Source organism: Megascapheus bottae, chromosome 7 (genome assembly GCF_031878675.1).
Source record: "Megascapheus bottae isolate mThoBot1 chromosome 7, mThoBot2.hap1, whole genome shotgun sequence".
Taxonomy (NCBI): Eukaryota; Metazoa; Chordata; class Mammalia; order Rodentia; family Geomyidae; genus Megascapheus; species Megascapheus bottae.
In genome coordinates, this window is record NC_143515.1 from 63,990,062 (window position 1) to 64,017,713 (window position 27,652).

Sequence of the window (27,652 nt, forward strand, 5' to 3'; positions counted from 1 at the left end):
TTGCTTTGGGGCACTTAGGGATCTCTCCTTCTGAGATCCCCTGGAGAGCCTGTGTGCAACATGCTTTAGAATTGTCCTGGAGGTGAGGAAGGCAGGCTATTTGTCCAGTGCGTCACAACTGTTTCTTGGTAACAGCTGGCATTATCTCCCTTAAACTTCTTGTACCAAAGCAGATGGTCGAGGCCAAAATCCATCTGCATGAATGAGTACTCTTTATTGTGAACTTCAGGACAAACTGTGTGGGGGACAGGATTACTTGGTCATGTCTCTGCTAGTTTTTCATGCTACTCTTAAAAAAATTGTACGTACTACTCTTCAGTGTTATATTAATTTGTCAGTTTATATGTCTAAAATTGATATTTCCTATTTCTTATTAACATTTCCTATTATGTACACAGTAGCTAGCCCAGTGTCTGGAACCCAGGAAGCTTTCCATAGTTATTTGTTTTCAGAGTGAATGGCTGAATGGATGACTCCATGTCAAAGAGTCATCTTTCCATTCTTCGCTCATGTCTTGGATTATCTCTGAGTCTTTAGATACTGGAAAGAGGGGAGAAATCGATTCTAGGCATATGTCTTTTTTTTGAGGGGGGGGGGGAATAAGGCTTGAACTCTGGGCTTGGGCACTGGCCCTGAGCAATTCAGCTTAGGCTACTTGCTCTATCATTGAGCCACAGCCCCACTTCCAGTTTTCTAGAGATTAATTGGAGATAAAGGTCTTTTGGCTTTGTAGCTTTGTAGTCTCAGGGCTGGCTTTGAACCACGATTCTCTCATCTCAGCCTCCAGAGTAGCTAAGATTACAGGAGTGAGCCACCTCTCAGCTAGGTGTATGTTGTTTGTGTTTGTTTTTAAATTTTCCTGAGAAGTATCTATAGGAACAGTGTATGTATTTCATTCAAAAGCTGCTACTCCCCTTCCTGTCCCCGGAGGTCAAATCTGTCTGGATATTTAAAGAATCATCCAGTAGCTCACTCACTGATTTGACAAATATCAAATGTTCGATGTGGACAATGTACTATGTTTAGAGCTATAAGAAATACAGGGCAGATACAGGATACAAATCTTGCTTTATTGAGTTTAGGGTCCAGTTCAAAGAATAAAATAAACCATGTTAGCTACAAAACAGCTTATAATCAAGTGATGGATTGTGTACTCCAAATAAAACGTTCAGCATCACCCAGGGGATTTAGTACAGCAAGCTAACTTGAAGTGAAGAGAAGACTTAGACTAGGCTCCTTCTTTCCTTCCTTCCTTCCTTCCTTCCTTCCTTCCTTCCTTCCTTCCTTCCTTTCTTTCTTTCTTTCCTTCTTTCTTTCTTTCTTTCTTTCTTTCTTTCTTTCTTTCTTTCTTTCTTTCTTTCTTTCTTTCTTTCTTTCTAAGTTTTGGTCTGTAATGGGACTTGAACTCTGGGCCTGGGCATTGTCCCCGAGGCTACTGCCCTACCCCTTTTGTTTTCTGGTGGTTAACTGGAGATAAGTGTCTCAAAGATATCAGTGCCAGGGCAGTGGGGTGGGCTTTGAATCTTGGAATCGTGATCCTCAAATATCAGCCTCCTGAGTAGCTAGGATTATAGGCATGAGCCACTATGCCTGGCTTAGGCTCCTTCTTTATTCCTGTATCATAAGACTCATGAGGGCATAGGCTAGAGTGTACTCAGAGTTAACAACAACATCAACAGAGAAACTACTCCCAGTATCTAGATATCACAGAGGTAACATTGTTTTTTACCACCAAGATACGCAGAATGGATTCTACTAATGACACTCAAACTCTCTGGTTTCTGGATGGCTTTGGCTAATAGAGAGGAAAACTGGAAAGAGAAGACTGAGGCCAGTATTCCACAGACCAGTTACCTGGACTTGATGTCTGATGCCTCACTTGTTCTTGCTAGGCATCATTAACTTGATCATATTTTTTGGACCTCAGCTAGCTCTGAGGTACCATCCTACACCATCCTGGGATACTCTCAACATCCTACCTACATCTTAGTAACAAGTCCCCTTGAAAACAAACCCTTTTCATTCTCCATTTGCATTTTTCTTCTCTTTAGGCCTGAATTCTGCAGATAAATTCAGGTATTGCTTTTTTCTTTTCCTTCACAGGTCTGGGGCTTCACACTCTAGCCCACCTTATTTGCTTATAGCCATCCATTATTTTCACTTTCAGCTTTTCTGCTAGCTAATCAGATAGGGGTCTTCTGTATTTGTCTGTCCATACTTTCTTTGAACCTTGCTCTTATCCTTCTGAGTAGCTAGGATTACAGGCAAAAGCCACTCTCTGAACTGCATGAACTCCATGGAAGAAAACTCGGTCTATTAGAAAAGTTAGACCCAAATAAAACTTCTTCCAACAGAGGGAGCCGACAGGGACCTTTCCACTGCACTTTGGAAGTTAAGTGATAAGAATCCTTAGAGAGGGGTTTCCATGGTGTAATGACAGAAACTGAATGATGGCAGGATGGTTTACTGAAATAGCAATTGAATTCATTTTCTTGATGTTTTATAGTTATGTCTTTCTAAACCACGAAGGTCTCTGACCCCTGACCTAGGGGCTCCTGCAGGAAGCTACAATCCCCAGACCCACAGGAGACATGTCATTCTCTTGGCTTTTGCTTTGCCAGAGTCCGTGCTCCAGAAGGTAATGGCTGAGCTGCAGGGGAACAGATGAAAGTAGAGGAAAGAGTTCAGCTGCTCAGCACCCTAGAGGATCAAGATGTTGACATTGCTACAGGAGAAAGAGGGTTTCTGATTATTCCCTAATACCAAGAAGTAGCAAGAATATTCACATTTAGTATGTGAGGAGCCAGGGCCTCATCCCTGAAAGTACTTGAAGATGGGAAGCTCACTGGATCTCAACTGAGATGGACTGTTTGGGGCATCTGTAAACCTGGACCTGGGGCTCCTGGATACTCAGCCTTGGCTTTGAGCCCAGAACAGAGTTGATACTGACATTTGTGGGATTTCATGGGCTTGGACAATGACAGGATGAGTGATGCCCTTTGGACCAAAAAGCCATTCCTAAATGGCACACACTGTGTTAGATACCTGGGAACTTTGCCAACTTTGAGTGAGGAAAGGACACCCCAAGAATAAATAATAATAAGAATAAATAATAATATTTGCCACTAATCTAATGGGATAGCTCAGAAAAAAATTAAGACTCTTAGTGTAGAACTTACCTATACTCCAGATTGATTGCTACCACAGTAATGGGACTAATTTTTTCTTTTTTCTTTTTTTTCTTTTTTTTGTGGGTCATAGGGCTTGAACTCAGTCTGGGTTCCATCCTTGAGCTCTTCAGCTCAAGTCTACAGCCCTACCCTTGAGCCAAGACACACTTTCCATTTTCTAGAGATTACTAGGAGATAAGAGTTTCAGGTCCTTTTATGTCCAGACTGGCTTTGAACCTTGATCCTCAGATCTCAGCTCCCTGAGTAGCTAGGATTATAGGCATGAGCCACCATGCCTGGCTGGGACCAATTGGTTTTGAGGCAAAGATTGTTTCCTTCTAGAGCACTGATGGGAAGGAATGAGTTCACACTCGTTTAGGAGCATCATGTATGAGTGATGAAACTGGTTTGAAAGTATACCTGAGAATGAGATCGACTTGTGGGTTGCTAGAAGGTGGTTAAGGAAATGCTTAGAAGGAAGAGAACAGAAGTGTAGCCTCCTTAGATGACATGGACAGCAGCAATTGCTCTGCAAGTCTTGAGAAACAGGGAGGATGATTAGATTCACAGAAAGAGGGCTCCAAGGTCTCATCTCTGATTTTATTTCTAAACACAAACCTATAAACAAACACACACAAATGAATCTCTTTCCAAGACAGAAAGTGAGGGTTGGATAATACCAGAGACTCATTGAGAGAAGCCTGGTTCCTAGAAGTCATGGTGGGTTGAACCTTGGGCGATTTCAGTGGCGATTCTTTCTAGTAGGGCATCTGGGACCTTGATCCAGAAGATATCATGCCAGGGAGAGGAAGAGATTTTTCAGTCCTCTTGAAGCTATGACAACAGGATGGTAGGAGTTGTCTCCATACTATGCTCTTTAATGAAAGGAATTTTAGTTTCAGTGCTAGGTCCCACTAGAAGAGGTCCAAGTGGATATAGAAAGCATTTTCAAGACATGAATTTGATAGATGACCTGTAGCCACAGCATAAAAAAACCCTAAAAACGTCAACAGTAAAGAAAACAGTCAACCCAACAAAAAGAAATGGGTCAAAGATCTTGATCTCAGCCAAGCAGATATATTTTTGAAAATTTTATTGTAAAGGTGATGTACAGAGAGGTTGATGCCAGGTAAGTTAGGTAATGAGTACATTTCCTTTTGAACAGTGTCATTCCTTCCCCCAATCTCGCCTAATTTTTCTCCTCCCCACCAAGTTGTATAGTTCATTCTAACATAGTGTCTAGTGGGCTTCACTGATGAATTGGTTTAATCCTTTGTCCTGCCATTTCTGGGCTTCCCCTTCCTCTCCCCAAATCAGATAAAAAAGAACAGCACCCAGTACAACTGAAAAAAAAACCTCCTTGTATATAGAGAAAAGAAACCTATGAAAAGGTAAACATTGTATGCCATTAGCAATTGCAAATTCTAATGTTACAGTGTTACCCCACCTATTAGATCAACTAATTTAAAAATAGTTGATAGGGAGCTGGATCATAGGATAGAGCATCCACCATGAGCAAAAAAGCCAAGCAACAGTGTGAGATCTCAAGTGCAAGCTCTAGTCTTGGCTTACAATAACTGACAATACCAAATGTTGAGAAGAATGCTAGACAGGAACTCTAATTCATTAATGGTGAAAGTGAAAAGTAGTACAGCTATCACCATTTGGATAGTTCTTACAAAGAGAAACGTGACCTTACTATGTGATTTAGCTGTCATGAGCACAAGTATGTACACAAGTTGAAAACAATATCTACATCAAAACCTGAATAACAGTTTATAATAGATTTAATTGTGGTTGCCCCAAACTTGAAAGTGGACAAGAGTCCTTTTGGTTTTGTTATTTGAGGCCAGACACCACTAGGTAACATATTTGGCCTTAAGCTCAAAATTCTTGTGCCTCAGGCTCCTGAGTGCCAGGATTACAGGCACATGCCACTATACCAGATTCCAAATTGCCTGCAAATGAAGAAACCAATTGTAATATGCTCATACAATGGGATATGTCATAGAGAGAAGAAGAAATGAACTACTTTTCCTTCAGGGAAACACATGAAAGAAACTAATGAAAATTACTTAGTAAAAGGAGCCAGCTACAGATGACATGATCCAACTTACATTCCACATTCTAGAGGATGATGTGGTAAAGAATTTGTAGCTAGATAAGGAAGCCAGATTATGGTGTTTCAGCCAAGATGACCTGCTGTCTTAGATCTCAAACACAATTTGCTAGACACGAGAGTGTGTCTAGATAATTCTAAGCCCCTCAGTCTACCAGTGAAGGATTCAGGTATCATAAGCAGAAAAGTATACAATCCTTGGTGTATACTGTCAAAATTCCAGATACATGGAATGTGTGAGTCTGTTACATACTTGTTTTATATTACTGAATGGTGGAATAAATTGCAATAAGGAACTAAGGCATGCATTATATTTGTTTTGTTTTGTTTTCAGTCTTTCTGGGCCTTGCTCCTGCCTCAGCCTCCCGAGGGCTAGAGTTATATGTGTTGGCAGTTATGCAGGCTGACTCAGAGACAGAATTCATTTAGAAAGAAAAAGATGTTGACATTCAAAGGAGTATAAGATAATCAGAAAGACTGGCTTTTAATTAGGCGAAACAGAACAAAGCTCGGCCCTTATATTTGCTTCTTATGGCTGTTGTGCAAAATGATCAAAAACCTAGATTGTAGCTTAAAACATCACTAACTTATCAACTGAAGTTCTGGTGCTCCAAAACCCAGAAAGGATTAACTGGGCCTATTTATGTGGTACTGAGGAATCAAATTCAGGGTTTCGAGCATGCTAGGCCAGGCACTCTACCACTAGGTCAAGCTCCCTGCCTTTTTCGACTTTTTCTAGTTTCTCAAGGATGCTCAGCTCCCAGGCTTTTGGACACATTTACTCTTGACAACAAAACAGCATTTGGTTCAATCTTTCCTACACTACCCTTTCTGCTGTATCTCTGATTTTTCATAGTTTGCTTTCCTTTTGGAACTATTCGGATCCCTTTAATAACATTTAGCCCACATTTGATCTTTTCAACTCAAAGTCAGCTAAATAATGCACTATTCCTTATGGCTATGTCATTTTCTATTTCTCTAGAAATGTTCATATTCATAGGTTCTGGGAAATAAGATGTAGACATTCAGAGGGATCATTATTCTATACACTGAAGTCCCAGACTAGCTTTACTGTCTGTTATAAGATGAGAGTAAAGGCAGGCTTTCTATTTATTATGGTGACTGAGAATAAGTTTCATACTTTTATATTGCTTCACAGGTTTTTCCTGTAGTGGCTTCTCCATCAATTTTTGTTCGATGCCCTTTCCTCCTTGAAACGTGCAAGTAGAATAAGTAGGCATTTTTATACCAATTATATTGTTCCACAGAGAGACAAAAATAAAATGACAAGCAGAGCAATCTGAAACCCACCTGTGGTACAATAATCTACCCTGACTCTTGTGGTTTGTTGAACTCTCAGAATAAATGTGGAAGACATGGACTAGGTCTGTTATCCATATTTTACACATAGAAGAGGAAGTTTAAGAGGGCAAAGACACTCCCTAAAGTCACTCAGGGGTCACAATGGCACCAGTCTTAGCTTCTGTCTTGTTTTCAAATGTTATACATTCCTCTTCCATACTGGTCCCTTTGTCTCCCCCCCCCCCCCCCAGCCTCTTCCTGGTAGGTGAATTTCTCAAATCATCCTTACTCCTTCCTTTATTCCTATTCTGGCCTAGGATATTCATATTATCCCTACTGGCTGAGAGTTTGGCCTAGTGGTAGAGTTATTTGCCTAGCATGCACAAAGACAGGGGTTCGATTCCTCAGTACCACATACATAGAAAAAAAGCTGGGAGTGGTGCTGAGGCTCAAGTGGTAGAGCTCTAGCCTTGAGAAAGTCCAAGGACAGTGCTCAGGACCTGAGCTCAAATCCAGGACTGGCAAAGTCTCATATTACCCCTACTTTCTCCTCTTATGATTTCATTTCCAGCCTGTTGTTTGAATGAAGGTTAATACTTCAGGGCATTATCTGGGACCAGCCAAGGAAAACCGGCCTTTATTTCACTCTCCTCTCCTGCATGCAGATGCTCTTAATTCCTGGCTTTTGTTCCAGTGTGTTCCCACTGGCAACCACTGATACAGTTGAACTCACTCTTAATGTCAGGACTACATTCCCAAGAGTCTTGTTGTTACGATTTTCAGGGGCAAAGAGACAAAGTCATCAATGGCCTGTTGCTCCTTTGAGCATTCAATAATTTAAACATCCATTTATCTGTTTAAAATATTTATGGACATACTTAGAAAGGGGGAATTGTTTCAAGGTCACTTCACCAGTTAGCAATGGAGAGAGGATTAGAACTCAATGTACTTCTCAAATTGCCATGGTCAACATCATTAAATCAGTGAGCAAAGCCATCATGGCTACAGAGACAGGCTACATGCTGCTCATTTCCATTAGTCTCCAGATACTGTTTTTCTCAGCTTTTTTACCTTCAGGGATTTGTTGACTATGTATGACAATCAGGGTATCAAGGGAAGAAATTGGGGTTTGACTCTTAATCCTGAAAGCTATATAATTGTGAACTTCAGAGTTGTCTCTTTTCTTACATTTCTGTGTAAAGAGAATGACAACTATTTTTCTATGATTTTGTTATGTGACAAAGCATATGACATAGCAAGTATTCAGTAAGTACCTTGCCCCTTCCTTCTTCCTGCCTGAAATGCACTAAGTTACTCCTTACCTTTGCACTGAGAAGATACAAAAGGTATGAAGGAAGAGGAAAACCAAGAGTAGGCATGATATACCTTGATTCTGGCATTGTTGCCCTGGATAAGATGTGTTAGTGTTTCTTTATTTTACTCCCAATATTTATCTCTTTATCAACTTGTTTATGCAAGATATATTACATTACTCTATATTGCTTTATTTCTCTCTGTCCATTAAAATGTGGCCAGTTAAGCCTGCCCCCTCTTAACATCAAGAGGCTTGGCAAATATCTAAACTTCTGGGACTAAGAATTCAACAAATTAATGGGTTTACAGAAGAGGCCCATTTTCTAATTTCATTGAACCAACAAGTAGACAATAAGCCATTAGAGAACTTGCCAATGATGGAGGACTATAAATATTTTAAGATAAAATTAGTTTAGAATGGGTCAAAAAGTATTTGATTAATAGTTCCAGGGATTGCAATCCTTTATCAATGTCATTACTATTTCTGATAGATACATATTGAGCAATAGGTATGCTCCAGGCAGGCTACAAAGAAGAATATTTAAGCATAGTGTGTCCCTAATGAAAGGAGATAAAAAAATATGCCAAGCATGAACAATGAGCATGCACTGAGGAGAGAGACAGTGGGCCAGACTGTATGATGTAGAGATCTGAAGATCACAGTGTATATCATGGGGTTCATATGTCTTATCCTGAGAAGGATCAGGAATTAGGCACTGCACCAAAGAGTGATTCCTTTCGGAAAGGGTAAAAGTAACTGCGTTATTTCTCTGTGGAGAACGGGGCTTATGAAACTCCTTGTGACCATTGCACACATTAGATCCAACCTCTTCTGAGCAATTTCCTCCTCTTCCCCATCATATTTTTGATTATTGTGGGGCTTTCTAGTGCTCTACCACTTGAGCTACAGTACCACTTCCAGTTTTCTAGTGGTTAATTGGAGATAAGAGTCTCATGGACTTGCTGGGCTGGATGGCTTATGCCTGTAATCCTAGTTACTCAGGAGGCTGAGATCTGAAGATCACAGTTCAAAGCCAGCCTGGGCACTAAAGACCATGAGACTCTTATCTCCAGTTAACCACTGGAAAACCAGAAGTGGTGCTGTGGTTCAAGGGGTAGGGTGGTATCCCTGAGCTGAAGAGCTTAGGAACAATGCCTAAGCCCAGGGGTAGGGTGGTAGCATTGAGCTGAAGAGCTCAGAGACAGTGCCCAGGCCCAGAGTTCAAGCCCTATAACTGACCAAAAAAAAAATGAGTGTCATGGACTTTAGTGCCCAGGCTGGCTTTGAACAGCAATTCTTAGATCTCAGCCTCCTCAGTAGCTAAGATCATAGGTGTGATCCACCATGCTCAGCTTCCCCATCACATTCTTTGTAGTCACTTTGCCAGACTGCAAGTCTTCTGATGTCAATCCATTGGTGCTTGCTCATGGTAAGGCGCTTAGTGACATTTGGTGGTCTGTTGATTGGCTGCAAGGGAGAATCAATAGTGAGTGGTCAGGCCCTATGTGGCTGAGAGAATTGAGAAACCATAGACTCTTGGTCAATAGTCTAAAAAGTTCCATCCACTCCATTCTCCTGTCTTTCTAATAGCATGCAGAGTGGCTGAGAGTCACTTTTGGAGGTACCTTTATATAATCTGTCCTTCTTACCTGGGTATTGGTCTAGGATCAGGGTTAGTCCTAGACTAATCAATTCACTGCCATATCTGACCGTTGTTGCTTCTCAGTCCAAATTAGATGACATTTCTTGGTCTATTTCTAGTTTTGAAGGAGAAAGCACTTCTTTTCTCCTCTCCCTAGATGGTATAGAGCAGGAATATTGTGTTAGAGATGAAGCCAGCACAAGAGAATCATAAAGACACCTGACTCTAACTCACCGAAGACCCTTCTAAAAACGCACCTTCTGTTATAAATCAGTACATTGCATTTAAATTTTCTTGATTTGAATATAATTAATATTCACAACCCAGTGTACACTGAGAGACAGAGCCACAGTTCTGCCATCTCAGGTGCAAACTGTGAGGTATTTGCATGGTGGTGCTGGCTGTAGGACTGGATTTGCCAGTCTCACAGCTGTGACCTGGGATGAATGATTTGACTTTTCTGAGATTCAGTATTTCCTATATGAGAGTAAGGTAAGGATAATAATGGGCTTGCCAGGATTAAGTGAGATAATTCCTGTGCACTGCAGAGCATATAATGAGAGCTCATAAGAGAACAACACAATGCATCGACATAAATGGCACAACCTCCTACCTGGGAGTTTAAGTATAAGACCAGAAGCCCCAAGTTATAATTGAACATTCTTGTCACATTTCTCTTACATAGACTTCACTTTAACTTCTACCTGAAAGCTCAAGGTAACTCAAATGACTTGTGTTACTAATACTTCCTATTATTGTGCTCTATGCATCATGTTTGTCAGAGTTGTCAGAGAAACAGAAACAACAGGATGGATGAAGTCATCTATATCTATCTATCTATCTATCTATCTATCTATCTATCTATCTATCTATCTATCTTGGCTTACAAAGTAGGAAGGCTGAGAAATCTCACAACTATGAGAACTGGTGGTATTTTTGATTCAAGTCTGAGAACTAGGAGAACTGATTCTAGTCTGAGGTCCAATAATGATGTTCCAGCTCAAGTATTCAGGTAGTTTAAGTTCCTTCTCACTTAGACATTTGTCGCATTCAAATCTTCAGCTGATGTATTGGAACCCCCTGCATGGGAGAGGGCAACCTATTTTACTTAGATCTTCATTCAAATACAAACTTCCTTTTGGCAGACCCTCTTAGGTACATCCAGAATAGCATCTGGCTAGATATTTGGGCATGCTGAGGTCTAGCAAAGTTGATCTGTAAAATTAACCATCATATTCTTGTGTATTTGATATTACTCTATACCAGGGATATGGAAATGGATATATACATATACATGTATATATGTGTATGTTTATATATATGTATATATGTGTATATTTATGTACATGTATATATAGATATATATATATAGAGAGAGAGAAAAAGTACTCTAGTTTCATATTTTTATAAAAGTTTGTTTTTTGTTTGTTTTTTTTGCAGTTGTGGGACTTGGACTCTGGGCTTGGACCTTGTCCCTGAGCGCTTCAGTTCAAGGCTGCCTCCCTACCCCTGAAGCCACAGCTCTACTTCTAGTTTTCTGGTGATTAACTGGAGATAAGATTCTCATGGACTTTTTAGTACCCAGGCTGGCTTTGAACCCCAATCCTCAGTTCTCAGCCTCTTGAGTAGCTAGGATTAGAAGTGTGAGCCACTACACCTGGCTTAAAACTTTTGTTTTGTGTTTCATTGTAGGTTAGTAAATTATTTCTTCTCTTCATTGTCTCATTTAATCCTCACAAGAATCCTTTGACATTGCTTTTTTAACATGTATTGTTCTCAACTCTATGAACGAAGGGATAAAGACACTGGGAGATTAAGTCATTGAGTTGAGTCATTAAGGTCACTGAGCTGCTAATTGCTGAAATCTAATGTAGTAGTCTTTAGCTATAATGAACCTTTACCTACCTGATTATCTGCAGAGAGCTACAAAACCAAGAGGAGTCCATTTACAGTGTTACATGTCTCTACTTGATCACATGTTTAGGGGAAGATGATACAATACAAATCGTCAAATCACATATGATTACTATTATTACTCATTTGCCAATATGCAGTCTGACAACCTTTATGCTTTAGCCCAATGAGAATCTGTGTCAGAGACAGTCAGAGAGGGGTGCTTGCTTTGTTTAATGGCTCCGAAAAGGTTGATATGCAAGAGAGCACAAAACAGCACTCCTTTTTGTTTTTCCCTCCTTCTAAAACCACAAGAAATTATTTAAGGAAGTTTTAATGAAATGCATCTGTCACTTATTAAGATGGATGGCTGGAGTGCAGCTTTCCATTACTGGAAATGGCAGAATCAAATTAGGAAAGAACGTTCCTCAGCATCTTCTCCAACTGGCGTTTGCATAATGTGTTGGGAAAAATGCCACCTCGGCAGAAAACAGCTATTGTGAGGGCCAGGGTTCTGTCCCCAGAGGGCTGATGAGTTTGCCTGTGTGGTTCTCCTTTCTCTTTGGCAGGTGGACTGGCTGGACTTGGGGATGGAGTCTCCTTGTGAAGAATGATTTGGGGGATCTAAGGAACTCAGATACATTGTTGCGCTGCATACTTTTTGAAGTCAGAAGCTCTGCCTTTTGGTTGATTCTTTAAGCTTCGTATTTCTCTTCTTTTTGTGCCCATATTGGGGTTTGAATTCAGAACCTTAGCTTTTGCACTTAAGGCTGGTACTCTACTACTTCTATTTCTGACTTTTGTCTGGTTAATTGGAAAGAAGAGCTTTAGATTTTTCTATCCAGGATGGCTTTGAACCATGATCCTTCTATTGCTATGCATTAAATTGTACACAGTATGGAGTTACCAGAAAGAATAAAGTGATGTGCCTGTGTTTATCGTGCCACTCTGCTAGATGTGGGCACAGTAACCAAGGTTCAGGAAGTGCAGCACATTATCCAAGTAATGAATCAAAGTAAGAAGTAGATGGGAAAGGTTTATTTGCAGGAGTATAAGCTCTTTCATAAGCCATGAAGCCTGGGTCATGTTTTGCAGATTGTCATTGCATTTTTATGTCTCCAAATGCATGGTCTAAGCAAACTTTTTTTGTTGTTGCTATTAAAATAGACTTTTGAAATAATTTAATTTGCCTTCCACCTATACTGAGGAATCTGATTTCAACATCCTAATAAGTGATGGCAGATTAGTCACCTTTTCCTAATATCCTTCAAAGTCAATTTTGAAGTTCTCAATAAGAAATCAAATCAATTCACAGTCTCAGCAAACATTTATTGAACTGCTACTATACATCAGGCATGGGGCTAGGTGTTAAAGAGTAAACAATGAATAAGATGTATAACACTGTCAGCATCTGTTCATTTTATTAGTACTTTATCATTTGTGAAGAGTTTGCACACACATGATTTTATGCCCCCATTATCCTACAAAGCAAGCTGCAAGGCAGGACATGCAAAATCAGGATGTTGACTTTTCTGATCCTCACTAGTGCTCTTCTCCACATATGTCTCTAGTGTTCTGCTCTCTGAACACAGCTCTGTAAAGTCGCTCTAAAAGGACCTTCCCCTTTCTGCTCTAGCCATGGTTTATGGTTTAGCCATGGTATGAAAAGAACCCATCACCAGCCCGCTGAGTAACCACAGCAATCACAGACCCTGAAAGCTCACATTGGATACGCATTGTGGGCAGGAAACTAAGCCTTCACCAGAGAAGCTACTGACATTTATACTACTGTGACTGTCCCAGATCTCAGTCCCAACTAATGGAAGGGTCCTTCAGATTGCCTTTCTCCAGTGGGACTTTACCGTCTCACAGGGCAGAGAGTGCATCTTATTACTTGAAAGGTACTTGTGGCTGGGAAGTTCTCTCTTGAACACTGAAATAAAGTCTGTTTTCCTATGATTTCTCTTCACTCCCCACTCTTCCCTCTGGAATATGAAGAGAGAAGGTTGCCCCTCGTCTACATGTCTGCTCTTCACATTACATGACAGCTGTCACATCTCTCCTCAGAGTTCTTTTCCCAGGTGAAATGTGACTGATACCCTCAAATGAGCTCCTGCATGACATGGCTCTTATAGGCTCATTATTCCAGTTCTGAGTCTCTAGATATGTCCTGATTTACCAAGGGAGTACTCAAATGGGGATATCACTGCTTTCAGATCACTGCTAATATAATGAAACCATACTCTTTTTTATGCATAGGAATCAAAATGAAACATATGTAAATATACATGTATACATATATTTAGTAATCTTTTAAGATAGTCATAAGCTTCTGCTTAAAACCCTTCATAGGTCTTCATGGTATTTAGGAAGAAGAACTTGCAAGACCCTGAGTGATCTGTTGCCTCCCCTTTTCGTTTTATCTTTCTCAAGTTACTCTGTGTCATTTGCCTGTTTTCCCTCAGATCTGTTCCCTGCCCGGCTCCCTTGTCACAGAGAGGACGGCTCCAGATGGAATGCTTTCCTAGGCTCCTAGATCAGCTGGGTTCTACTTAAGTTTGCCTCACCAAAGTCCCCACTGGGAGATTGAGAGCTGAATGGTATTACAACTCCCCTCCTACACTACATTCTTAGGTCTCTGGTTTTTCTGTTTCCTCCATGGCTCTCCCTCCCACCACCCACCAGACAGCCACAACTGTATAATAGCGTGGCCCCTTTCAGATTAATCTAGCTGTGGGCTCTGGTGACTACGTTTCCCCTGGCTTTCTACTGATACTGATCTCTGAGTTGTTTCATTGTCCTTTGAGTAGTGACTCAATTCCTCTGTTCATGCTTAAAATTCACACCCAACACACCATGTTAAATCTTTTCTATTTGTAATACATTGAGAGATTTCTGTTTTCCCAATTCTAATAGTTACAGAGAATTCAAATCTCTAATTGCAGTGAAGATCTTTCAGTTCTTGGAAAAAAATTCTCTCTTGCACACTAATACAGTTTTCTCTCTTTCTCCTAAGCATCATTATCATCTTTCAACCTTCAGTTCTGAGTGTAGGCATTTCTCTTCTTGGCTTCCTTATGACACTATGTTTACCTTTATCAGAATATTTATTTGCCATTGGCTATTTCTCTTTGTAATATTTTCTCTTTGCCTTCATGGCAGGCAAAGATTATGGCTGCTGCCCCCCCCTTTTTTTTGCGGGTCATGAGGCTTGAACTTGGCCTGTGCATTATCCCTGAGCTCTTTAGCTCAAGGCTACCGCTTCTACCCTCGAGCTCACTTCCCATTTTCTAGAGGTTAATTGGAGATAAGAGTCTCAGGTCCTTTTGTGCCTGGGCTGGCTTTGAACCTTGATCCTCAGATCTCAGCCTTCTGAGTAGCTAGGATTATAGGTGTGAGCCACCATGCCCAGATGCTGCTGCCTTCTTCAGTGTTGTAGCCTCTGTACTTAACCTAGTTCCTGGCTCATAGAAGGTGCTTGACAACTAAAGAACAAATTTAAAAATATATATATATCTATATATATATATATGGAAAATATGGCTATGAGTGAGGCAATATATATTTATATATATATTTGAGAAGCAAGGCTATATATATATATGTTTATATATGAGAAGTAGATTATATATTTTGAGAAGGCCATGCACAACTTGATGCCTATAATCCTAGCTACCCAAGAGGCAGAGATTAGAATGGTTGTAGTTTGAGGTCATCCCTGGCAAAAAATTTGTGAGATCCTATCTTAACTAGTAAATGTTGGATGTGGTGGCATGCATCTGTTATCCTAGCTGCATGGAAAGTGTAAGGATCTAGGCCAGCTTAGGCATAACTGTGAGGCCCTATTTGGAAAAGGACTAAAGTAAAAAGATCTGGGGCCTGGCTCATGTGACAGAGTGCCTGTTTGACAAGTGTCGAGCTCTGAGTTCAAACATCAATACGTCCAGAAAATTTAAAAATAAGAAAAATATGTTTGGAGTTCTGTGATAAGGAATGATAAGTGATAAAGAGTGTTTTGATGAGTACTTACAATAGGGCTTTAATGTGTCCAGTGACCACTGCAACTTTGATTTACATTCTAAATACTGTGAGGCCAGCAATTTCCCTTACTCCCACAAAAGGCAAAATGTTTGAGTAAGAAATAGTTGTCATTTGTCAGATGCCAGTGGCTCCTATCTATAACTGCAGCTCTATCTATAATTCAGGATGCTGAGATCTGAGGATCGTGGTTTGAAGGGAGTGTAGGCAGACCAATGTGAGACTCGTCTGTAGTTGCTAGAGGGAGAGCTGTGGCTCACATGGTAGATTGCCAGCCTGGAAAAGTCACTAAGGGTCAGAGGTCAGGCCCTGATCCAAGCTCCAGTACCAGCACCAAAAAAAAGGTCATTACCAAATTGATTGTACAAAGTAATCACAGTATTGGCAACGGCTTAAGATTCTGTAAAAATAATGTGGCTGGGTCTGGTTGTTGGCTTGGCATCCTCTAGTGCTAAGATGATTCCTGGAATTTTGGCCAGTTTTTTTCTGGCCATCTTTTTTCTGACATTAGGCCCTGTCCTGGATGTCAGCAATGTCTTCCTGCCAGAGGATGGAAAATGGCAGTTCCTAAGTGGGCTCTGTCATGCGTGGTGGTGCCACCACCATCTATGAAGCACACACTTCTTTTCTGGTCATTTCATTGATTCTAAGGACTTGCAAGTGACCGACTGGCCTGGAAGATTGATGACCTTTCCCTGTACCTCTGTGCCTGACTAGGTATTGAGGGCTAGGGGAGGCCATTATCTCTTCTATGTCAAGAGGCTTGGCTCTGTTTTACAAATATCCCTTCCACTTTCAGTTAGGAGGAATCTATTTCCCTCTGATCCCATGCTAATGCCTCCAGGATCATACAATGCTGGGTGGGGAAATAGGGGTCTGTTAAGGTTGGGTAAAAGTTTGGCTCAGGATCTGTGAATTTTTCTATCCATCTCTGGGGCAGGGGCAATGAACAGCAGAGATTACAGCTCAATTGTGTGTCATACAGAGCTCAAGAGCTTTATGCACAGTAAATGCCACTTACATATCACAGGTGGCCCAGAGACTAAGAGTCATAAGATGAAGTTGCTCATTCCTCCTATCTGGTAGTCATTCATGAGCTTGCCTGTGCATCTAGGCAGATTTTTATAGTCTCTTTTTGTAGGGGTCCCATTCAAAGTAGACATAAATGAACTTAAGTAAAATTTGAAAATGAGAAGTTATATTGATATCAGAATCTAAACAGAACCAGTGGATGTTGGGTTTGCTTCTCAGTAGTGTATGCTGATAATGTGAAAAATTGATTCTCTCCTTAGATAGATGAAATAATGTCCAGAAATTTTGTCATAGTAGTTTAGAGTCTCAACTCTTGTCAGACACAATAGCTTAGTCCCAACTGGAACAGTTTTGTGACACATAGTTTTATATTCTACGCAAGCATATCCTTTAAATATCCTTGGAGGAGGATGGCATCACCATAAAGCCATGCCTGTGTTTCCTAGAGGAAACTGACTGTGGTTAAGATCTTGTGTGCAAAGACTGATGGCAAGGTGAATGAAATATTTCTGGGGAGCAAGTAAAGATGTACTGTGTCTAACCGGGTGCTGTTGGCTCCTGTCTATCACCCTAGCTACTGAGAAATTGAGATCCAAGAATCAAAGCATTCCCAGCGAGACTGATCTCCAATTGACCAGCAAAAAGCCAGAAGGGAAGGTGTGGGCTCAAGTGGTAGAGCACTAGCCTTAAGTGAAAACATGAGGCCCTGACTACAAGCACATATGTGCACTTATACACATGCGCACACACTCACACACACACACACAAACACACACACACAAATATGTACTGTATTCCTTCAAAAGTGAGGGCAAATAATGGCTGAGAAGCCATTGAATAAGGCTCTGAAAACATTTATTATTCAGAACAATAACTGTAAAATGTTTTTCTTTTGTTACTATATGAAATCAGCAACGTCAATGATATTAGATATGGGACTTTGTTAAAAGGACCATGGCATTAAGATGATGGTAAATCACTCTTAGACATCATTTATTTCCATTAGGTTTGTACACTGGCCAAACAGGGCTTTTCAGAAGGGAGATTATGGGAACAATAACCCTTTCCTTCACTAAGTCTTTTATAATGATTCTTAATTCTTCTTGGCTTTGCTTCAAAATATATTGGACTCTAATTCTTTTAGCAAGATGGAAGAGGGAGTGTGTGTGGAAAAGGCCTATAGGCATCCATTTTGAGAAATTACAGTGACAAAGACTTAATTTGATATCAAAGTACTACTTATTGAGTAGTGTATCTATACATTAGAGTGGTGAGTGCGATGACTGTTGTGAATTTAGGCAAGAGACTAGTTCTGATATTTAAAATGAGGCTCTATTTTTGCCTCCTATTTTCCAAAAAGTATAGAGATAACTAGGGTAAGTTTTGTAAGATAGCATAGCTGTAATTTGAGCTCTGTAGTCATTAAAACCATGAAGATATGCTAATTATGAGAAGGCCAATAAACCAAAAGAAGTACAGGGGCAATAGTCCCCAGAAAGATGCTGAGTTTTTAGGAGGCTTAATGTGGTTGCCATTGCCTAAAATCAGAATATAGAGTGACAGAGCATGAGAGCAATGGGTCCTAGAACCACCTTGAAGGATATCTGATATACTCTGGTATTGGGAGCTGTGGCTGTAACTTTGCAAGGGTTGTGACCAAGATTAAATGAGTAGGGAAACCGATTCCCTCTTGGTTTGAGGGAAGCTGATTGCCAGAAGAAGATCCTGTATGGAGTCTATTGACCCCTTCATTATTTTTATTCCCTGGATTATTTCACTGATGGGCAATCATTTCTTTGGACTTCGTCTTGTTCCTTACAAGTAATTGATAACTCTAGCCCATTTAGTATTTCCTTACTAGCCACAGGGTGGCGAAGAAGGGAAAGTAAGTTGAATGGATAATATATTTCTTACAATATCTGCCCTTTATCAGCATCCAAATTTAGGGCTAGTAAGGATATGTTTCGTTATGATGTTCAGGAATATGGCGATGAATTCTGTACCTGGCCCATTTTCCTTAGTAACTGTTGTATTATTCCTAAGGTTTTTGAACTAGTGAAGGCATGAGTATGTAGAGTGGGAAATGTGATAGGCTATATTCTATGCCATGAGCACCCCAAAGATTGGTGAAAGGCAAGGAAATGAGTTCTAGAATTCTGCAGAGGACATGGTTGATGGGAACATTTCATTAACTAAATGGGTTCGTAATAAATTAACAATGTTTAGATCATATGCCTGCCAAATGCTGGTGGCTTATAACTATAATCCTAGCTACTCAGGAGACAGAGCTCTAAGAATGACAGTTTAAAGTCAGCCTGGGCAGGAAACTCTATGAGATTCTTATCTCCAATACATGACTCAAAAAACAAACTCTCTGGAAGTGACGCTGTGGCTCAGGTGGTAGAGCACTCAAGGTGTTCAAGGTGAGCAAAAAAAGTTCAAGGACATTGCTCAGGTCCAGAGTTCAAGCCCCAGAATTGGGGGAGAGGGAAGGAAGGAGGGGAGTAAAGACCATGTGCCTGGTAACTGACACCTCTTAACAGATGTCAGGTTGATCCTGCACTAGTTTTCTTTCTAGTACCCAAAAAGAAAAAATAATTGACTCTATATTCCTCTTCCTGTTGAAGAAATTCTTTTAGGAATTTTTCAAACAGCTCAAATCACATATATCTTTGTTTCTCTTTCTGTTTCTTCTATGTGAATAAACTTGTTTGAATAGTCATGAGAAATATTTCAGAGAAGTTTTTGCTTGTCCTATATTTTAAATTTCTCTATGGAATGGCAGTCAGTTTCATCAGCATCAGGAATTTTAATAACACACACACACACACACACACACACACACACACACACACACACCCATGCAATATCCTTCCTCATCTGGTTCAAAGGATGAAGAACCTCAGATCTAGTGAGTTTGGACTGGCCCTTTAGAAGCTGTTAGATAGTGAAACACAGAGTTTTTGGAGGTTACTTTTCCTTTTTCCAGTACATTTTAAGTTTCCCTTCGCCTCTTTAGGATCCAGGCCTTGGGGGATTAGAATTGGGATCTACTTTTGTCACAAAACAAAGCAACAACAGCAGGGATCATATAGATCCCATGGAGTCCTGAGAAGTCAGGTACACTTGGATCTTGTTACTCAGCACACAATAAAATAGTTATTCTTATTTACATGAGTGACCCTTGGAGGGCCCACACATCACCTAGGGTTCCAGCCTTGTCTTGAGAGTACTAACAGACCAGGTGTCACCAACTTGTTGGTACAAACAAACAGGAGCAGAGGGAATGTGGCCTTCCCTAAGTCTGGACTCAGCTGACTTCAAATTATGCTGAAATTATGGCTCATCAATCAATCTGAGACACATGCATAGATCTAGGTCATGACATACTAGGACTCAAAGTGACAGTCCCATTTAGCAACCATCCCCAAATACTAGCTATTGGAATTTCTGGCTTAGGTCAGCTACATCTACAGCAGAATCTTAAATGCAGCTCAAACTGGCAGAGCTCAAAGTACACATTGGCCAGCAGGCAGCAGAGATGTTGGCAAGCCAAAAACGAGAGAAGAAAGCTCCTTAGGTTGTGGTCATGGCATAGACATCCCCCTGCACCCCCGCTCATACTGCTGAAAATCTTGTGGTTGCCTACAGAGGACTACAGCAAAGCGTTACCCAAAGTTGGTGAGGATGACAAGAATGATAGAACCACACATACTCTCAGGGAATATGAAGACTTGATTAATCACAGGTTGAGGCTTTCTGAAATTACTTGAATGAAACAAAGGGAAAAAGGCTTTGCTTTTTTCAAATTAAGGTTGGGGGATAGGAGTAGAGTGAGAATTCCCATGAATGGCTAAGGTTTGTGTGCTTTCAACTTCTTTACTCCCGGGAATGTCTACATGGACTATCTACTTGCTTTATCAGCCTTTCCCATGTAGGGCAAGCGAAGAAAGACAAGTGGGGCCTGACAAAATTTTTAAAATCAGTCTGCTTATTCAGTACACTGCTAAAATGTGCTTTACAAAATTCTAATTTTGGTGAGAAAGCTCAAATCATATCAGTAGCTCTAAGAATTATCAGGAGTTTTCCTAGCAGTGACAGTGTCTTATTGGTTTTGACAAAGTGGCTGCCAAATACATGTGTCTGAATAGGCAGAGCTTGTTAGTAATTCTTCCAAGTAAATATGGTGTTCTCTGGACAACATAGCTGGTATAAATCATAGCTCGGTCATGCAAAAAGTTTCCTCTATACTCGGGTATGTGGCAGAAGTATTTTATGTCTAACTTCCCATTACCTCACAAAGACCTTTGGAAGACATTTCCTGGAGCAGCAAGACTTCATAACCTTAGCAGAGTAGGATAGCCTATACCTGTAATCTCAGTTACTTGGGAAACAGAGATCTTGAGAATCATCACCTGAGCCCAGGTCAGAGAAACGCTTAGTGAAGCCTCATATCAACCAACAAAGATGAGCCTGGCGGCATGTGCCTACAATTCTAGCATAGGTGGTAGAACTGTGGTCTAATTCTGGTTAGGGCCAACACAGAAGAGCCTATCTGAGAAACAATGAAAGCCATAAGGGACTTGTGCATGGCTCAAGTGGTAGAACTCCAACCCAGTGAATGTAAGGCCTTCAGTTCAAACTTAAGGATTGCCAAAAAAAAAAAAAAAGATTTAATATGTTGTTTCCTTAAGGAAAATCCTGGAGAGATTGCCATTTTCTTTTACTATGAGTAAATGTTGGTGAAGATTACAGGGATTGCTGATGGAATTTGGTGATACAACCATCGTACTAGCAGATCTATTAAAAATAAGTTAAAAAGCTAGGTACTAGTGGCTCATGCCTATAACCCTAGCTACTTAGGAGGCTGAGATCTGAAGATCTCAGTTCCAAGCCAGCCCAGGTATAAACATCCCTGTAAACTCTATCTCCAATTAATCACTCAAAAACTGTAAGTGGCACAATGGTTCGAAGTGATAGAGCACTAGCTTTGAACAAAAGAGCTCAAGGACAGTGTGCATGCCCTGAGTTCAAGTCCTATGACTGACAAAAATGTAAAAATGTCCACTTAGTGAAAAGAACAAATGTCTTACTATTGTTATAAAAGGTACTTTTGGAAATCATATTCCCTGTGATGGTATCTCAGAACTCCCTATTTCCAGATGCATGCATTCCATACTTGGAAAGATTTTGGACAACATCACAAGCAAGAAGCAAAGAAGTGTAGTTTCTTTGCCTGAGTCCGGGGTACAAGGCCACTGCTATGAGACTGAATGTTGGTGAGGAATTAAAGCCAATCTTTCAGAAAATGAAGGAGAGAGTGACATTGTTCAAGGAGAAATGTACTCTTTACCTGACTTATATATGTACCCCTCTGTACATCACCTTTACAATATAATTTCTATAAAAAAGACCAATCTTCCAATCTTCCATGCTAGGTGTCTTGCCAATCTCAGCTTGTCTCTAACCAAACTCAGTTCTTTAATTTATATTATGTATGTCCCAGGCAGCAGAGCTGGTATGGTATAAGTTGCAATAAATAATGGAGAAATACTTACTGACAGATTCAGCAATAGGATATGTACTGTGTACTGAGAGAGTATGGTAAACTCCAAGTGTGTTCCAAAAAAGCTTTCTAAGGATATGATATCTGGACAGGTAGAAGTAGTTCAGATAGAGGAAAAAGGAGCTTCAGATGGAGGAAAGGATGTGGGTCATGACAGGAAGATCTTGAATACTTGTTGACATGTTTTTCAAACCAGTTGCAACTCTGGGATTCACTGGTTCTCTTATTACCCTTTTAGCTACTGAGGATCACAAACAATCTAAGACTCAATCTCCTTCTTCAGTCTCTTCTTTAGCCAATCATTTATTTAAAATTGTACTAAGTACCTATTAGTTGAATCTTATTAGGAATGAGGAGTGGGGCCCAAAGTCTGAGCTGGAGAAGGTAGGCTGTCCCAAGGAATCAGATACTTATGAAAAATCATAGCTGACCCGTAAAGCACAAGATGTATGGTTGTGTGAAGATACAAAGACTTGGTTTGGGGATTGCATGTGAAAAAGGACTCCTACAAACTTATAAATCTATAATCTTGTGTAAAATTATGTTGGGAGCCAGAGTGGAATCAAACTGTACCTTGACTTGCATCAGACGATGGCTATATTGTCTTATTGCTTTCTGGCCCTATTCTATGTAAATGACCTGAGAATTACCATATGAATGTAACACCTGGAGGTTCCCTGGGAGAGGAGGAGGGAAGAAGGGGGAGTGGAAAATAAACGCGGCAGTCTCGGCAGTCTTTGCCTGGACTGCGGACATCCCGGACCCGGTGTGTCTGTCTCTCTTCTTTTTCTTCCTAGTCCTTGTCCCCTATTTCAGGAACCCCAATCTGCGAACCCTGGTTTGCTGCCGGTTGGCCCCGGCAAAATTAGATGTGATGTGCTCACACTCTGAGAAGCACTTGGGGTCTAAGATTAAAGGAAGGACTCGCAGCTTCCTATCTGTCTCTCTTCTTCCTTCTTTCTTTGTCTTCCTCCCTCCCCCTTCTCACCATCCCATAACTAGAACCTGCGGATAAAGTACATATATGTTGAGATTCTTTTTGATTTTGTCTCTGATTGGTGAGCATTCCTGGCTGCCTGCTCTAGGCTTCTGGATCACAGCTACAGTCTAAGATAGTTGGCTCCTTCCCTTGGTATCTGTAGATTCCCATCTCCTTTTGGCCCAGGATGTAGAGGAAGTTCCTAAAACCTTCTTGATTACAGACTTGCATAAGATCTCTATGGTCATGTGGACACATTTTGGGGGGGGAGGGGTTGGTCGTGGGCTTGAACTCTGGGCCTGGGTGCTATCCCTGAGGTCTTCAGCTCAAGGCTCAGCCCTACCCCTTTTTGCCACAGTGCCACTTCCAGTTTTCTGGCAGTTAATTGGAGATAAGCATCTCATGGACTTTCGTGCCAGGGCTGGCTTTGATCCATGATCCTCAGATCTTAGCCTCCTGAGTAGCTGGGATTACAGGCATGAGCCACCATCACCCAGATCCTCAGGACAGTTTTTACAGATTTTTTTTTTGGCCAGTCTTAGGGCTTGAACTCAGGAACAGCACTGTTCTTGGGCTTTCTCAAGGCTAGGGCTCTATCACTTGAGCTCTAGCACCACTTCTGACTTTTTCTGTGTATGTGGTACAGAGGAATCAAACCCAAGGCTTCATGCATGCTAGGCAGGCACTCTACTACTAGACCATGTTCCCAGGCCCCAGACTAACTTTTGATCTCCCTGAGTTCTTTTTTTCCCCATCCTGGGGCTTGAACTCAGGGCCTGGGGGCACTGTCCCTGAGCTTCTTTTGCCCAAGTCTAGCACTCTACCACTTGAGTTACAGCATCACTTATGGCTTTTTCTGTTTATGTTGTACTAAGGAATCAAACAGGGTTTCATGCAAGCTAGGCAAGCAATCTACCACTAAGCCACATTCCCAGATTTTCCTTGAGTTCTTTCTCCAGCCAGGACAAGAGATCTCTGTGAGTAAAAAAAAAAAATCACCCTTTCCCCCATCAATATCCTTTGACTCTTCCTATGGCAGGATTCCAGGAATCCTGCTCCTTCTCAATGAGACAATGACACTGAAGCAAAGTATACTTCCATCATTTCATTTTCCTTACATCACATTGTCATTGTGATATCACTAACCCATTGAGACACCACAAACCCACCGCAACATCATAATGTTGTCACATCACATTGCAAATGTGACATCACAGACCCTTAATGATATCACATTCCAAATTTAATCTCATAGTGTTTTGAATGTGACATTCACTGTGATATCAGAAACTTATTTTGACATCCTGACAATTAATGACATTACATTTGTGACATCACTAGTCTGTTGTGACACCACAAACTTATTATGATGTCATAACTTTTGTCACATCCCATTACAATTTCAGCAACACGTACATTTTGTGAACTCATATCGAGATTGTCAATTCATAATCATTGAGATGTAACATGACACTGTGACCTCACAAACCCATTGTGACATCATAACCATTTTGAATATTCATTGCCACTGTGACATCACTAATGTGACATCATAAAGCCATTATGTGATATCACATTACCATTATGACATCATTATTTCATTGTGACACCAGAAACCTGTTATGACATAATAGTTTGTGACATTACATGGGACACAGTGAAATCAGTCTTTTGGTGAACTCATCCTCATTGTCACCTATGACAAATGAGATCAGATGTGACATTGGACATTACAAACACATTGTAGCATCACCATTGTGACATTACCGTGAAATAAATGTGCCACTGTGATCTTACAACTCTATTTTGGCATCATGGGTCTCATCACATTGTCATTGTAGCATCAGAGAAACGCTGGAATCTCATATCCTGTTTGTGACCTCATAAAAGTTCAGATGTGACATGCATTGTGATATTAGAAAACCCTTGTGACATCACATTGTCCTCATTATATCGTTGTCTCATGCTGACATCACAAACCTACTATGGCCTCGCATTTACAACATCACACAGACATAGTGGCATTACATGGCTCATTGTGACTCATGATAACTGAGATCTGACATGTCATCATGACATCACTGTCCCATTGTGATATCACAAACCTATTATGACTTCACAACATTGTGATACTACATTGTCATTATGACATTGTAGACCTTTTGTGACCTCATATCCTGCTTGTGACTTTATGAAGTTTCAGATGCTATGTGAATTTTGATATCAGTTGATCATTGTGATATAATGTATTATGTCATTCTATCCTTATGTGTCTACTGGCTTTTCCCTTCCTCTGCCCCAAGACACTTGTGACTTCTGCATCTAGAAAGCTTAAGACTCTCAGATCTTTCTTTTTTTCCAACAGCATTTTTTACTATTTTTTATTTTTTTTAATTACAGAATTTATTAACATTGATTTTTATATCATATTTTAAATGACATGTTTAACAGGTATTCAAGAAGGGAATCTATATACAATCATTGGCACTTAGATTTTAGAACATAATCAAAATTAGGCTGAGGGTTTGTATGTCATAGATACAAAATAATCTGTGTAATCAAACATTATGTCTATGACTCTATAGTTGTGTTTGTATTTTCCATACCATGTCCATAGCATTGGGTATGCAACTTTTGAGTACTTGCTCTTGTACTGTGTGGATCTAATATCCACATATATTAATGAGACCATGTGCCTTTTGTTCATTTGGTCTTGACTTATCTCACTCAACATGATTCGCTCTAGATTCATCCACTTCCCTGCAAATACCATTATTTTATCTAGTCTCCAACAGCATTTTTAAAAGCCCCTAGGAAAAGCTCAGCAAGTTTTGTAGGCACTTACATGGTAATTCCTTCTTTGGGACACAATTACTCCCTGAAGAGAAATTCTTCCCTGTAGGTGACCTGACTACCATGGGTCTTGGAAAAGCTTTGAAACTGACTCATCTAGATGTGGAAAAGAGTATAGAGGCCTGGTTGCTTTAGTTTCCCTCTTTCTTTTAAGGCTTTAAAGTGAGAACTATCTTTAAGTCACAATGCCTAGAGGTAGAAACGACCCAGTTGATTAAAAGAAATATTACAGCTACTAGTGAGCCCAGACTGAAGCTTTGGCTCTAGCTTTTTGCAAAGAGGAACATATAGGAATGAAGTACATTAGCCATATAGTAACCACGTGTTCTCACTGCAGATGTAGGAGTAGAAATCATAGTGTCACCATAGGCAGCTTTAGAGGGGGGGGTGAGCTGTATTAGAGAAAAGTTTCCTTTGAGCCCCTGGGAAGGAAGGTGGGTATTCTATCAGATGCTCCCTGAGCAGAAGAGGGCAGGATGTCAGGCTGGCTGGTCATGAGAGCACTAGGCCAACAGGAACAGGCAGGCAAGACTGAGCTGGACAAGACTGAACTGGTCAGACACAATGGAGCGGAACAGGATGGGATGGAACAGGGCTTAGCTGGGCAAGGCCAAGTTGGACAGATATAAAACATGTCTATATTGTGCTGGGCAGAAGTCCTCAGCCCTGGGCCATATCTTAGCAGGCCTGGGTAGGCCAGGGCAGAACTTGTTAGTGCTTCTAGGGTTGGATAGACTAGGCAGAGGCGAATGGCACTGGATGAAACTGGACAAGGCTAGGCAGGCCTGGGCAGGGAACAAAGCAGAGCAGGATAAAGCTCTGGAAGAAGTTGCTAAAGGAAAGAGAATGCCCCTTGTTTTTGACAATCCTGGGAAATTGCAAGCCAAGAACTCATCTTTCAGAGTCTCAGAAAACTTGCTTCATTGCGAACCGGGATCCTCATCCTTGAAGATGCTGTAGAGCAGAACAATTGTTTTAGTTTGGAAAACTAGATAGAATCATTATGTTTGGTGAGCGCTATCTGATGGATGATGTCCTCTGTCCAGCAGGACTTTATTTCCTGGGAAATTTTATCATTCAAAACATAATACTAGGGACCGGGAGTTTGGCCTAGTGGTAGAGTGCTTGCCTAGCACGCACAAAGACCCAGGTTCGATTCCTCGGTACCGCGTACATAGAAAAAAGCCGGAAGTGGTGCTGAGGCTCAAGTGGTAGAGCTCTAGCCTTGAGAAAGTCCAAGGACAGTGCTGAGGCCCTGAGCTCAAGCCCAGAACTGGCAAAACAAACAAACAAAGAAAAAACTATACCAAGGGTATTTTCTTTGTGCCACCTTCCTGTTACTTAGCTCTATAGCCCTAGCCTATCATTATACTCACCTGGAATGACCAGTAATGGGTACCTGTGGTTGATATTCCACTCCATTCAGTCCTGTGTTCTCATCAGGCATAAGAGATGTTATCTGAATGGTCTCTGACTTGGTGCAAGTAATAGTATGTTACTTAACATGTACAACATGTTTCACAGTGAACAATCAATCATAGAACAAAGTGCAAGGAACTTTAGGAAGGCTTTTTGGAAATGCAGGCTCTTGAGAGGCAAAATGTCTCACCCATGGGCCCCTCAGAGAATGAGGGAATAAAAAAATCTAGATGAATTTCCTGATTCTTGGTCTGGTATTGTCCTCTGGGAGACTTTCTAAAAACATGTGACTTTATATCTCTAACTCTCTGGGTTAGTCATTCT